Source organism: Nerophis ophidion, linkage group LG06, assembly GCF_033978795.1.
Source record: "Nerophis ophidion isolate RoL-2023_Sa linkage group LG06, RoL_Noph_v1.0, whole genome shotgun sequence".
Taxonomy (NCBI): Eukaryota; Metazoa; Chordata; class Actinopteri; order Syngnathiformes; family Syngnathidae; genus Nerophis; species Nerophis ophidion.
In genome coordinates this window covers 16,810,987-16,824,578 of record NC_084616.1, presented here as the reverse complement: position 1 = coordinate 16,824,578, position 13,592 = coordinate 16,810,987, and the positions used below count along the sequence as shown (strand labels likewise).

The 13,592-nt window shown below is 43.5% G+C and overlaps 1 protein-coding gene across 1 annotated transcript in view; it reads left to right on the top strand.

The window, feature by feature from the left end:
- Positions 1-2,499: 2,499 nt before the first annotated feature.
- Positions 2,500-13,592, top strand: part of LOC133554284 (protein NDRG3-like) — a 75,921-nt gene continuing 64,828 nt past the window's right edge. Inside the window, exon 1 of the mRNA XM_061902823.1 lies at positions 2,500-2,675. The gene's annotated coding sequence lies outside the window, so the exon portion shown is untranslated. The remainder of the gene's footprint in view (positions 2,676-13,592) is intronic.

Sequence of the window (13,592 nt, the reverse complement as noted above, 5' to 3'; positions counted from 1 at the left end):
TACAAATAGGAGCGGGCTGATTGGTAACAGGTGTGACCAGGTGCCAATCAGCCGCAGCTGAGGAGGAACACAGCACTCAGGGAACGAGACAGGAAGCTGACAAAATAAGAGCACTAGACAGGAACTAAAGACAAGAGATACTAAACACAGAGGAAACAGACAAATGCAGAGGAAAATTAAAACATGGACAAACTGTCAGGGGAAAGCCTCACAACATCCTCAAACACGAATCTTTCATCCTCGCCAAATTAATGGGGAAATTTTCTCGGTCCGAATAGCACTTTTTGTTGAAGTGAAGTGAATTATATTTATATAGCGCTTTTCTCTAGTGACTCAAAGCGCTTTACATAGTGAAACCCAATATCTAAGTTACATTTAAACCAGTGTGGGTGGCACTGGGAGCAGGTGGGTAAAGTGTCTTGCCCAAGGACACAACGGCAGTGACTAGGATGGCAGAAGCGGGAATCGAACCTGCAACCCTCAAGTTGCTTACACGGCCGCTCTACCAACCGAGCTATACCGTTGGAGGCTCCCATTATAAACAATGTGAATATGTGAGGAGCCCCCACACTTGCGACGTCATCGTCTGCTACTTCCGGTAGAGGCAGGGCTTTTCTCTTAGCACCGAAAGTTGCGAACTTTATCGTGGATGTTCTCTACTAAATCCTTTCCGCAAAAATATGGCAATTTCGCGAAATGATCAGGTATGACACAGAATGGAACTGCTATCCCCGTTTAAATAAGAAAATCTCATTTCAGTAGGCCTTTTTTAAGTGGTGAAACTTATAAGAGGACAGCTGTAGTGCTGTAATCTGAGAATCATGTCATATTTAATTTGAACTTTTTTTTGTTTTTTAAATGGTCCTCAGTAGCCACGTACAAATTTGTGTGAATTATGCAAAATTATTTAAATTGGGCTCCATGAATCATTCTAATTTTTTTCCCAGGGTCCCCAGTAAGAATGATCAGCACATTACTTCATCAATCCAGAGATTTAAAGACGTGTATGAGCTAACTGGGCAGAGGCCATTTTACCTCATTTTTTTTTATCAATCAATCAATCAATCAATGTTTACTTATATAGCCCTAAATCACTAGTGTCTCAAAGGGCTGCACAACCTGTAGAAAGGGTGGTCCCCACAAGTCACGATCAAAAACTTGATCCCCATTGCAAATGATTACAATGTGTGTGTGTGTTCTGGCAATGCTTACTTAATGGGGACATTGCTGTGTTTACAGAGTCAACTTTAGGGGATCTCTGACAGTATGGGGACCAAAAAAAAAAAGGCCCCTAAATGGAAACTTTTTTAAATGATAGTCAGATCCATTCTGAGGATGCCTAAGTGATTTTTAAGCTTTGGCCCATAAAACATGTTTACTGAAAAGTAAACATGTTTAACATCTAATTTGATTTTTTTTTTTAAATGGTCCTCAGTAGTCACGTACTAATTTGTTTGAATTATGCAAAATTATTTAAATTTGGTCCCCATGAACCATATGAACTATTTTTCCCCCAGGGTCCCCAGTAAGAATGATCAGCACATTACTTCATCAATCCAGAGATTTGAAGACGTGTATGAGCTAACTGGGCAGTGGCCATTTTACCTAATTTTTTTATGCCTCTACAACCTGTAGAAAGCATGCTAGCTTTTTAAGCTAATTTAGCAGATATACACCTCAGTGTCATATATTTTGGTATTTCATAAATGCTAACTGTAAGCATGCTAATGTTAGCATGCTATCTTTTCGATGTACACGAAAGTCATACTTTGGTACTTGATGTAGGCTAACCTACATGCTACAGTATGCTAACATTAGCATGCTAGCTTTTTAAGCTAAATTAGCAGGTATACACCTCAGTATCATATATTTTGGTATTTCACTAATGCTGACTGTAAGCATGCTATTGTTAGCAACGTAATGTTAGCATGCTAGCTCTTCTTTACCTCATATTGTTTTGTTACTTGACGCTATCTGGCCAGCGTGCTGACTGTTAGCATTTCAGTTCCGCTGTGGCTCTTGAGCCTTCGCACAAAATCCATCCATCCATCCATTTCCTACCGCTTATTCCCTTTGGGGTCACACGGGGATCTGGTGCCTATCTCAGCTACAATCGGGCGGAAGGCGGCGTACACCCTGGACAAGTCGCCATCTCATGGCAAAATCTCTACCCAAATTGTATTTTTGTAAGAAAAAGGGGACAAACTTCAAACTGCCCTGGGATCGGTTGGTGGACGCAAGTGTGTCTTTTTTCTTCATTGGCTGCCGACTCTGGACAAGCGGACGAAGATGGATGGAATGTCAGTCACAAGAAAGATTACAGAATAAATTATTATTTTTAAATATAAATAAATAATAAAAAAACACTGACTTTATTTGAATAAATAGTCCAGAAGCAAAACGTTTTTATTTGTTTATTTAAAAAAAAAAATCTTATATAAATTGCTGCAACCTGAGGCTCCGCCCACCTCACGCACGAGCACTTGTTTACGTTGCCTTAACCCCGCCCCTCGCTGTCATCTAAAGCGGGAGCCCGGCGCGTTCACTTCAGTCCACTCGACGTCCTCTTGGCGGCAACAAGGTCCTCCGGAGAGCCCGCAGCGGACTAACTAACGTCTCCCAGTCGGTTCTCCTCCTCCCGCCGCCCTCTTTTTTGGTTCGACGCGGACTTTACGGTGAGTCTTTTACGGGAACCGTAGCCGTTAGTTAGTTAGCTAAGCTAACGAGGGGGCTGACTAGTGGTCACGTGGTCGCGCGTTACCCACGCATAGGTGTTGTGTCTCTACGTACACGTGTACGTGTGTGTGTGCGCGCGCGACGGCTCCCATGGCAACGGTTGCTAAGCAGCAGGTGCCCGTCCTGGAGCTAACATTAGCATGCGCGCGCCACGAAACTCATGTTAATGTTGAACATACGCTCAGGCCACTTTATTAGGTACACCCAGGTTTGGGCGATATGGCCTTTTTTTTTAATATCTCGATATTTGTAGGCTATATCGCGATACACGATATATTGATATTTTGCCCCAGCTTTGAATTAGAGTAGAATAGAAAGTATTTTATTTATCCCTGGGGGAAATTCAGCACCACAGTTTGCTCACAATAGACAATAATAATAATAAATAATATATAACATATAATATATGAATAGTATAAATATATTCTACATTTAAAGGGGAACATTATCACAATTTCAAGAGGGTTAAAAACAATAAAAATCAGTTCCCAGTGGCTTGTTTTTTTCCAAATTTTACACCTCCCGGAATATCCCTAAAAAAAGCTTTAAAGTTCTTGATTTTCGCTATTTGCGATGCGACTGTCCATTTCCCTGTGATGTCATACAGGGCTGCCAATACAAACAACATGGCGGTTACCACAGCAAGATATAGCGACATTAGCTCGGATTTAGACTCGGATTCCAGCGGCTTAAGCGATTCAACAGATCCCGCATGTATTGAAACAGATGGTCGGAGTATGGAGGCAGATAGTGAAAACGAAATTGAAGAAGAAATTGAAGCTATTGAGCGAATAGCTATTGACGCTATTCGGCCATAGCATGAGTGTACCTAATGAAGTGGCCCATAGCATGGCTGCCTTATTAGCATCGCCGGTAAAATGTGCGGACCAAACGATCAGGACTTTCGCATCTTGTGACACTGGAGCAACTTATATCCGTCGATTGGTAAGTGTTTGTTTCGCATTAAATGTGGGTACCTACTTTTAAATGTACATACAGCTAGCGTAAATAGCATGTTAGCATCGATTAGCTGGCAGTCATGTCGTGACCAAATATGTCGGATTAGCACATAAGTCAACAACAGCAATAAAACTCACCTTCGTGATTTCGTTGACTTAATCGTTGCAAATGCATCTGCAGGTTATCCATACATCTCTGTGCCATGTCTGTCTTAGCATTGCCGGTAAAATGTGGAGACACTCCGGCACATTCAATGGTGGTCTGGCGGCAGATTTCTTGCCAGTGGTGCAACTTGAATCCCTCCCTGTTAGTGTTGTTACACCCTCCGACAACACACCGACGAGGCATGTCGTCTCCAAGGTTCCAAAAAATAGTCGAAAAAACGGAAAATAACAGAGCTGAGACCCGGTGTTTGTAATGTGAAAATGAAAATGGCGGGTCTATTACCTCGGTGACGTCACGTTCTGACGTCATCGCTAAAAGACCGATAAACAGAAAGGCGTTTATATGGGTGAATTTTGGCAAATTAGAGTTCGGAAATCGGTTAAAAAAAAATACATGGTCTTTTTTTCTGCAACATCAAGGTATATATTGACCCTTGCATAGGTCTGGTGATAATGTTCCCCTTCAAAGGCCTACTGAAATGAGATTTTCTTATTTAAACGGGGATAGCAGGTCCATTCTATGTGTCATACTTGATCATTTCGCGATATTGCCATATTTTTGCTGAAAGGATTTAGTAGAGAACATCCACGATAAAGTTCGCAACTTTCAGTACTAAAAGAAATGCTCTTTCTCTACCGGAAGTCGCAGACGATGACGTCACATGTTTGATGGCTTCTCACATATTCACATTGTTTTTAATGGGAGTCTCCAACAAAAAGTGCTATTCGGACCGAGAAAACGACAATTTCCCCATTAATTTGAGCGAGGATGAAAGATTTGTGTTTGAGGATATTGATAGCGACGGACTAGAGAAAAAAAAAAAAACTGCGATTGCATTGGGACAGATTCCGATGTTTTTAGATACATTTACTAGGTTAAATCTGGGAAATCCCTTATCTTTCTATTGTGTTGCTAGTGTTTTAGTGAGTTTAATAGTACCTGATAGTCGGAAGGGTGTCGCCACGGGTGTCTTGATGCGCAGTGTCTCATGTGAGTCATTGGCAGCTATGGACGGCACAAGCTTGGCTTTTCTCCGGTAAGAAATGACTTTTTAACCACAATTTTCTCACCAAAACCTGCTGGTTGACATGTGGTCGGGATCCATGTTCTCTTGACCGCGCTCTGATCCATAGGAAAGTTTCACCTCCAGGAATTTTAAACAAGGAATCACTGTGTGTTTGTGTGGCTAAAGGCTATAGCTTCCCAACTCCATCTTTCTACTGTGACTTCTCCAATATTAATTGAACAAATTGCAAAAGATTCAGCAACACAGATGTCCAAAATACTGTGTAATTATGCCGTTAAAGCAGACGACATTTAGCTGTGTGTGTGCGCAGCGCTCATACTTCCTAAAAACCCGTGACGTCTTGCGTACACGTCATCATTACACGACGCTTCGAAGACTAAGCTCCCGGGAAATTAAAAATTGTAATTTAGTAAACTAAAAAGGCCGTATTGGCATGTGTTGCAATGTTAATATTTCATCATTGATATATAAACTATCAAACTGCGTGGTCGGTAGTAGTGGGTTTCAGTAGGCCTTTAAGTGCAGTCAAGAAGCAACATATGCATTATACAGTCTGATGGCTGTCTGTATGAAGGACCTCCTGTGTCGTTCCGTGTTGCATTTAGGGAGTCTGAGCCTTCCACTGAACATGCTCATTCTCTCCGCAAGGTCCGAGTGTAGTGGGTGGGAGGTTTGCTAGACTTCTCCTCTCTGACACCACCGCCAGAGAGTCCAGCTCCACTCCCACCACGTTACTGGCCTTCTCTACCAACTTTTCCAGTCTGTTTGCGTCCCTCACTCTCAGCCCGCTGCCACGGCATACAAGAAAGCGCCCGCCACCACCGACTCGTAAAACATCTTCAACATCTTTGTACAGACCTTGAAGGATCCTAGCCTCCTGAGGAAGTAGAGGCGGCTCTGTCCCTTCTTGTAGAACAAATACAGCAGTATGACGATTCTATGTGTCTACATTTAAACATTCTTCTTCATACTGCATTAATATATGCTCATTTTAAACTTTCATTCAGAGAGGGATATCAAAACTGTACCAACTGTAGTCTTTTAATGCTAGGCATAGGGAGAACTGAAAATAATACGTTACAGTAATCGAGACGTAACAAACGCATGAATGATAATGTCAGGGTCGCTCGTGGACAAAAGGCAGGCATGTGATTTTTCTGTCTAAAGTCGGAATTCCGTCTTTTTTAATCTCTGGGTGGGAAAAAAAATGATCTTCCGTTTTTCCGTTTTTTTTTCCGACCCTAAGTCAAGATTCGTTTACTTGCCAATTCGTCTTTTGTAATCGAGACGTAGCTTATATTACGCCGTAGTTGATTGGTCGATATGTTCATTGTGACCAATCAGGACATCTGTTATGAATAATGACTAGGGTTGGGTATCGTTTGAATTCGAACGATTCCGATTCTTTGTTTCGATTCCGATTCCTGATGATTCTCGATTCTTTAAATGAAAAAAAATGAAAAAAGGCAGGGTCAAAAAAAAGTTTAAGATATTTTAAATGAGCTAGCTAACCTACAGTCTTTCTGAATGAAAGTCTGACATTCTCCATCAATTTTAATTATTTTCACTTTTTATGAACTTTACAATAAATTCCTCACAGGGCTGTTTTCAACTAGAATATAAATATCAAATCTATGAACTTGAATATAAATATTATAAATTATGAACACATTTTCACAGGAGTACACTTTCATCAAGAGAGCTTTATTTTTGAAAACCTCATGAAAACACATTTACACACACAAGTGTAGTATGCTGCAGGTACTTAAACATGTTACCGTGCTCCCACTGATGGGCTAACCTGGTGCAGAAAAGCAAATAAACAATAAGAAACAACTTGCAAAACCCAGTCCAGATTAGCAGCAGGTACAGTATAAAAATCAGAGACAGTTCTTGTTTAGGAAAATGACCATATCCGCCTTCTCAGGCAGGATGCGTGAGCGTTCTGGACGGATAGTGTCTCCTGTCGAAGACGGGACACGCATTTATTTGTACTCCATGAACTCGGAGGTGCTTCATCATGTTCGTCGAAGACACGAAACAGTCCTGTCGCACGTGTTACATTTCGCCGATATTTAATTTTTTTTAGTAAAATAAAGCCACACTTTCGACCGTCGAGGCCCGCTATCCATGCTTGACTGACTGGCTCGGCTACATAGGCTCGGCTATGCTAACACTTCTGGTGGTGGGCGCTTCTTCGTTGGTGTTCAGCGGCTTCTTCTTCCGGGTCGGCGGACTTATTATTTTTTTCCGGTCGGCGGACTGGGTATCGAAACTAGGAGTCGAAATTTAAACTTTTGAATGATTCCGGGAGAATCCGAAAGTTAGTCCCGGTTCCAATCCATACCCAACCCTAATGATGACGTTACTACAGCCATTTTCCAAATGTAAACGATGTTGGTTCTCGAGAGAAAGGACGCTTCACGAGTAAAAGAAATTGATAAACATGTCAAAAATAAGTTTCGATGGGACTGGATGGAAAGGGAAATCACTGATACTGTTGGGAAGAAGGAAGTTACGACTTTGTTCTGCGAACTTTTCACTAGCTGGTACTCTTGGATGTCAACCGAAAGTGAGCAAACCTTACGGACTTCATCCTTTGTTTACATCGACAACTGCCGTAGACATCGAGAGGAAAGATCCACCCAAACAACCCAATTCAGTTGCAGACAAGGTAGTTAATGATGAGGTAAGCTATAAAATATTTGCTTGCGAAATACACATGTTTGTTTTAAATATTAACCAATTATTGCTTTGCTAAATATAAATGGGTTTTTCTAAAAATAAAAAGCGACGTGAAAATCCATCCATCCATCCATCATCTTCCGCTTATCCGAGGTCGGGTCGCGGGGGCAGCAGCCTAAGCAGGGAAGCCCAGACTTCCCTATCTCCAGCCACTTCGTCTAGCTCTTCCCGGGGGATCCGGAGGCGTTCCCAGGCCAGCCGGGAGACATAGTCTTCCCAACGTGTCCTGGGTCTTCCCCGTGGCCTCCTACCAGCTGGACGTGCCCTAAACACATCCCTAGGGAGGCGTTCGGGTGGCATCCTGACCAGATGCCCGAACCACTTCATCTGGCTCCTCTCGATGTGGAGGAGCAGCGGCTTTACGTTGAGCTCCTCCCGGATGGCAGAGCTTCTCACCCTATCTCTAAGGGAGAGCCCCGCCACCCGGCGGAGGAAACTCATTTCGGCCGCTTGTACCCGTGATCTTATCCTTTCGGTCATGACCCAAAGCTCATGACCATAGGTGAGGATGGGAACGTAGATCGACCGGTAAATTGAGAGCTTTGCCTTCCGGCTCAGCTCCTTCTTCACCACAACGGATCGATGCAATGTCCGCATTACTGAAGACGCCGCACCGATCCGCCTGTCGATCTCACGATCCACTCTTCCCCCACTCGTGAACAAGACTCCTAGGTATTTGAACTCCTCCACTTGGGGCAGGGTCTCCTCCCCAACCCGGAGATGGCACTCCACCCTTTTCCAGGCGAGAACCATGGACTCGGACTTGGAGGTGCTGATTCTCATTCCGGTCGCTTCACACTCGGCTGCGAACCGATCCAGTGAGAGCTGAAGATCCCGGCTAGATGAAGCCATCAGGACTACATCATCTGCAAAAAGCAGAGACCTAATCCCGTGGCCACCAAACCGGAACCCCTCAACGCCTTGGCTGCGCCTAGAAATTCTGTCCATAAGTTATGAACAGAATCGGTGACAAAGGACAGCCTTGGCGGAGTCCAACCCTCACTGGAAACGTGTCCGACTTACTGCCAGCAATGCGGACCAAGCTCTGACACTGATCATACAGGGAGCGGACTGCCACAATAAGACAGTCCGATACCCCATACTCTCTGAGCACTCCCCACAGGACTTCCCGAGGGACACGGTCGAATGCCTTCTCCAAGTCCACAAAGCACATGTAGACTGGTTGGGCAAACTCCCATGCACCCTCAAGAACCCTGCCGAGAATATAGAGCTGGTCCACAATTCCACGACCAGGACGAAAACCACACTGTTCCTCCTGAATCCGAGGTTCGACTATCCGGCGAAGCCTCCTCTCCAGTACACCTGAATAACGTGAAAATATATTATGAAATTCAAAGAGTTGCATTATTGATTCCATTTAACAATTTATTTGAAATACATTTGCATATAATACTATTTTGTAATATTAAGTTCTTATGTAGTCTCTTGAAACAATATTGTCAGTGGTGTAACAATCTTGAAGGTAAATATTTTCACACTTGTTTCATGCAATATGACAGTGTCCTCACATTATTATTATTTCTTATTTTCAAATATGAGTAAACAATACTAAACATGTTGGCAGTGAAATCCAAAAAAGAGGCTACAAAAGCAGCGACCAAAAGGAAAATGCAGGATCCTCAGAAATTTGCAAGGAAAGCTCATGTTAGGGCTCTCTGAGCAAGTAAATGTGTGAAGTGAATTGAAGTAATGTGGTAATACTGTAAATAAACTGTAGATAATAACACTGATCAATGTGACACCTGTGGATGTGAAATGAACACAAGATGTAAATATTAGTGACTAAATACTGTTGGGACTGAACCATATACAGTGATTCATTAGGATAATTGGGGTATGTATGTTCTATTAATGATGTTTTAATGTCTTTAAACACTAAAATATTTTCTTCAAATGGTGCTGTCTTTGTTAATTTTAGCATGTTAAATCGGTGAAAAACCAGGAACTTCGGGGGGCGTTGCCCTGGACCTGGCTTGGGGCCTTTGTCCCCCAGACCCCCGGAAATGTTTTCAGTCTTTTTCATTGTGTTCAAATCACATGCCTGAAAATAGAACACATTTTAGCAACATTAGGGCGATGAAAGAAGGTCGTTTCAGTAACACTTTTAATGTGTGACTCAAAAGAGAGCGTTGGGGTCGAAGATAATACCCAGATTCTTTACCGAGTCGCCTTGTGTAATTGTTTGGTTGTCAAATGTTATGGTGGTATTATTAAATAGATGTCGGTGTCTATCAGGACCGATAATCAGCATTTCCGTTTTCTTAGCGTTGAGTTGCAAAAAACATCCATTGTTTAATTTCATTAAGACGCGCTGTAGAGGTTGCCCTGTAGTGGGTTCTTCAGACCACCACACTGCCAGGAATTCTGGGTAAAACAGTTTATTTTCATAGAATGGTGCAAAGTCTTTTACTTTCCAGCAAACTGTCTTTCTCTCCTGCGTCCGCTCAGCAGCACCTCCAACTCCAAATACTCGTCTCATCACAGCTCCTGCTAAAAAAGGCGACAGGTGATGAGATAACAAGGCCCACCTGGGCCATCTGTGCACCTGCCGCTGTCTTCGAGGCCGGTCCTGGCAACACCCCGTTCCGCGGCAGGCCCGCAGGCCACGCCCTCTCCACACGCACCTCCAGCTGACTACAATCAGTCGTGTTGGTCAGCTTTAGGGACATGTAGTGTCATCAGCATCACAGTAAAAGCTAACACCGTAATTGCGTATGTTGTCACCTTGCGGCAGCATGTGGATGCAGAAGAGTGCAGGGCCACGAACTGAACCCTGGGGAACTCCACACGTCAGCTCCGAGGTCACATTGTTATGGGAGACGCACCGCATCTTGTCAGTAAGATAGGAGTTAAACCAAGATAAGGATAAGTCTGACATACCAACATGTGTTTTGATACGCTCAAATAAAATATGATCGACAGTATTGAAAGCAGCGCTAAGATCAAGAAGCAGCAACATAGATGACGCATCAGCATCCATCGCTAACAATAGATCATTAGTCATTTATAGCTCGGTTGGTAGAGCGGCCTTGCCAGCAACTTGAGGGTTGCAGGTTCGATCCCCGCTTCTGCCATCCTAGTCACTGTCGTATCCTTGGGCAAGACACTTTACCCACCTGCTCCCAGTGCCACCCACACTGGTTTAAATGTAAAAATTAGATATTGGGTTTCACTATGTAAAGCGCTTTAACTAGAGAAAAAGCGCTATATAAATATAATTCACTTCACTCTTTTCAAGGGCTGTCTTTTTTTTATGTGCAAATAATCATTAACTTTAGAATTTGATGCCAGCAACACGTGACAAAGAGGTTGGGAATGAGGGCAATAGGTACTGATAAAGTTGAGGAATGCTCATCAAACGCTTGTTTGGAACATCCCACAGGCGTGCAGGCTAGTTGGGAACAGGTGGGTGCCATGATTGGGTATAAAAACAGCTTCCCCAAAAATGCTCAGTCTTTCACAAGAAAGGATGGGGCGAGGTACACCCCTTTGTCCACAACTGCGTGAGCAAATAGTCAAACAGTTCAAGAACAACGTTTGTCAAAGTGCAATTGCAAGAAATTTAGGGATTTCAACATCTACGGTCCATAATATCATCAAAAGGTTCAGAGAATCTGGAGAAATCACTCCACGTAAGCGGCATGGCCGAAAACCAACATTGAATGACCGTGACCTTTGTTCCTTCACTGTATCAAAAACCGACATCAATCTTTAAAGGATATCACCACATGGGCTCAGGAACACTTCTGAAAACCACTGTCACAAAATACAGTTGGTTGCTACATCTGTAAGTGCATGTTAAAGGCCTACTAAAACCCACTACTACCGACCACGTGGTCTGATAGTTTATCTATCGATGATGTAATCTTAACATTGCAACACATTCCAATACAGCCGGTTTAGTTTACTAAATTGCAATTTTAAATTGCGCGCGGAAGTATCCTGCTAAAACGTCGCGGTATGATGACGTGTGACGTCACGCATTGTAGAGGACAGTTTGTTCCAGCACCGTTCACAGCTATAAGTCGTCTTGTTTTTATCGCATAATTCCACAGTATTATGGAAATCTGCGTTGCTGAATCTTTTGCAATTTTTTCAATGAATAATGGAGACATTAAAGAAGAAAGCTGTAGGTGGGAAGCGGTGTATTGCGGCCGCCTTTAGCAACACAAACACAGCCGGTGTTTCATTGTTTACATTCCCGAAAGATGACGGTGAAGCTTTACTATGGAACAGAGCGGTCAAACGAACACGGTTCCCTACCACATGTCAACCGGCAGGTTTTGGTGAGAAAATGGTGGTAATAAGGCGGCTCTTACCATAGACATGAGCGGAGAGCTTGCGTCATTCCTCCTGCGCCTGTCAAAGAGGCAGCTGCGGACTCTCTTGCCTCCTCTTACCGGCCCCCCCGACCGTCGGATGCTTCCACCGTGGAGGAGGGGGAAAAAAATTAATCTCAGCCTGGCCCCACCGGCCGCCTTCGCCTCGTCGAGAAACGTGGCTTCCCTCAGAGACACTGGCGGCCACCACACCCGTGGCCACACCCCTCCGGCTTTTTTTCCCCCCTGCTGTGCCAAATTCCGTTGACAAAAGTGCCAGATTTACGCCACTTTCTTGCCGCACTCTATTGCTATTGGATTGGCCCACACACACAAAGTACAGTGTATTATGCAGCGATCATTTCGAAAGATCGTGTTTCGAAGAGGGTCCCTTGCGAAGGGCAGACATGGGCATCACCACCACCCGTCGACTGGTGCTGAAGAACGGTGCAGGGCCGACCTTCAGGTTGTAGAGGTACGGCCATATAATCTCACTAAAACACTAGTAACAGAATAAGCAGATAAGGGATTTTCCAGAATTATCCTTGTAAATTTGTCTAATAACATCTGAATCGCTCCCACTGTATAGTCTTTTTTTTTTTTTTTCTCCTAGTCCTTCACTCGTACTTTCCTCATCCATGAATCGTTCATCCTCGCTCAAATTAATGGGGAACTCGTCGCTTTCTCGGTCCGAATCGCCCTTGCTGCTGTTGGCCATGATTGTAAACAATGTGAGGATGTGAGGAGCTCCACAACTTGTGACGTCACACGCACATCGTCTGCTACTTCCGGTACAGGCAAGGCTTTTTTATTAGCGACCAAAAGTTGCGAACTTTATCGTCGATGTTCTCTACTAAATCCTTTCAGCCAAAATATGGCAATATTGCGAAATGATCAAGTATGACACATAGAATGGACCTGCTATCCCCGTTTAAATAAGAAAATCTCATTTCAGTAGGCTTTTAAAGCTCTACTATGCAAAGCGAAAGCCATTTATCAACAACATCCAGAAACACCGCTGGCTTCTCTGGGCCCGAGATCATCTAAGATGGACGGATGCAAAGTGGAAAAGTGTTCTGTGGTCTGACGAGTCCACATTTCAAATTGTTTTTGGAAATATTCGTCATCGTGTCATCTGGACCAAAGAGGAAGCGAACCATCCAGACTGTTATTGACGCAAAGTTCAAAAGCCAGCATCTGTGATGGTATGGGGGTGCATCAGTGCCCAAGGCATGGGTAACTTACACATCTGTGAAGGCACCATTAATGCTGAAAGGTACATACAGGTTTTGGAACAACATATGCTGCCATCTAAGCACCGTAGTTTTCATGGACGCCCCCGCTTATTTCAGCAAGACAGTGACAAGCCACATTCAGCACATGTTACAACAGCGTGGCTTTGTAAAAAAAAGAGTGCGGGTACTTTCCTGGCCCTTTTGCAGTCAGACCTGTCTCCCATCTAAAATGTGTGGCGCATTATGAAGCGTAAAATATGACCGCGGAGAACCTGGACTGTTGAACGACTGAAGCTCTACATAAAACAAGAATGGGAAAAATTCCACTTTCAAAGCTTCAACAATTAGTTTCCTCAGTTCCCAAACGTTTATTGAGTGTTGTTA